The sequence below is a fragment of the Staurois parvus genome, unplaced genomic scaffold (assembly GCF_062004578.1).
Source record: "Staurois parvus isolate SC_StPar_1 unplaced genomic scaffold, SC_StPar_1.0 ptg000029l, whole genome shotgun sequence".
Classification (NCBI taxonomy): Eukaryota; Metazoa; Chordata; class Amphibia; order Anura; family Ranidae; genus Staurois; species Staurois parvus.
In genome coordinates, this window is record NW_028317825.1 from 11206720 (window position 1) to 11208386 (window position 1667).

Sequence of the window (1667 nt, forward strand, 5' to 3'; positions counted from 1 at the left end):
TACCCGCGCCGCCATCCGTGGCCACGGCTGGCAATCACAGGGTCCCGGACAGTAATCACTCGCCGGTGATTTCCAAAGATCTCCGATGGGGAGGAGGACAGTTTTGTTTACTAACAGTTCTCCTCTCTGTCAGCTCGGGCACACTGCTCTGGATAGCTGTGCACAGCACAGCCATCCACAGCGGTGTGATTACAGTGAAGCACACTGACATTCCCCCTAGTAAAACACTCCCAGCACACAGTTAACCCTTTAATCACCCCTTATGTTAACCCCTTCCTACCCAATGCCATTAGTACAGTGTCAGTGCTTTTTTTTAGCACTGATCATTGTATTGGTGTAGCTGGGGATGTCAGTAACACCAGCTCAGTTCCCCCCAGTGTCTGAATGTCTGCTGCAGTCCCACTATAAGTCGTTGATTGCCACCATTACTAGTAAAAATAAAAGAAAATAAAAATTCCAGTATATATACTGACATTTGTTAACACTATAAGTTTCACATAAACCAGTTAATTTACACGTATTGGGATTTTTTCTAGTACAGCCATGTAGCAGAATACATTTTGGCATAAATTTATGACGAAATTTGATTTTTTTACTGGACATGTTTAGTAGGAAAAAGTCAAAAATATTGTTTTTTTCCCTCAAAATTTTCATTTTTTTTTTTTTATAGCGCAAAAGATAAAAACCACATAGGCGATCAAATACCACTGAAAGAAAGCTCAATTCGTGGGAAAAAAGGACGTAGATTTCAGTTGGGTGCAGCATTGCATGACCGTGCAAATGTCAGTTAAAGTAACGCAGCACCGTAATGCATAAAATGGCCTGGTCAGGAAGGGGGGTAAACCCTCATGAGAGCAAGTGGTTAACTGCTGGAAGGCCCTACAACAAACAGCACATTCTAGCCTCACTACACTCCCAGTTTACCATCACAACACAAAACACCCTTTTTGAAACTGTATGCATTGATATGAACCCTCTCTGGCATGAACTTTCATTATCCTATTCCTTATCAGCTTCAAGGGCAGCAGACATCTCTCCTCCATCTATCCACAAATGGGCTGCTAAGCCTCCAGAGACAAAATGATCTACTTTACCCATGAGGCCTGCAACATCAAGGAGTCTGTCTTTAATCCACATACAGTACCTCCACGAGCTTTGCAAATGTGAAAAGGTGTGACTGAAGATCATTCAGTGCCCATCCCAGAAGAAATATAGATAAAAAATGTAAGGGTTCTGTATTACATAGTTCTTTTTTGAGTTTTTGGTTATTGTTCACATCCTAATTATGAGCCTATGTTTTCTATGTGTTTTTTGTTCAACACGTTTCATAAAGTGGGCAGCACAGTGGCTAAATGGTTAGCACTTCCGCCTGGCAGTACCAGCGTCATTGGTTCAAATCCCAGCCACAGCACCTCCTGTCTGGAGTTTGCATGTTCTCCCTGTGCAGGTTTCCTCTGGGTACTCCAGCTTCCTCCCACACTCCAAAGACATGCTGGTAGGTTAATTGGCTCCTGTCTAAATTGGCCCTAGTATGTGTATGTATGAATGTGAGTTAGGACCCTTAGATTGTACACCCCTTGAGGACTGATGTGAATGTACAATATATATGTAAAGTGCTGCATAAATTGACAGCACTATATAAGTACCTGAAATAAATAAATAAATAC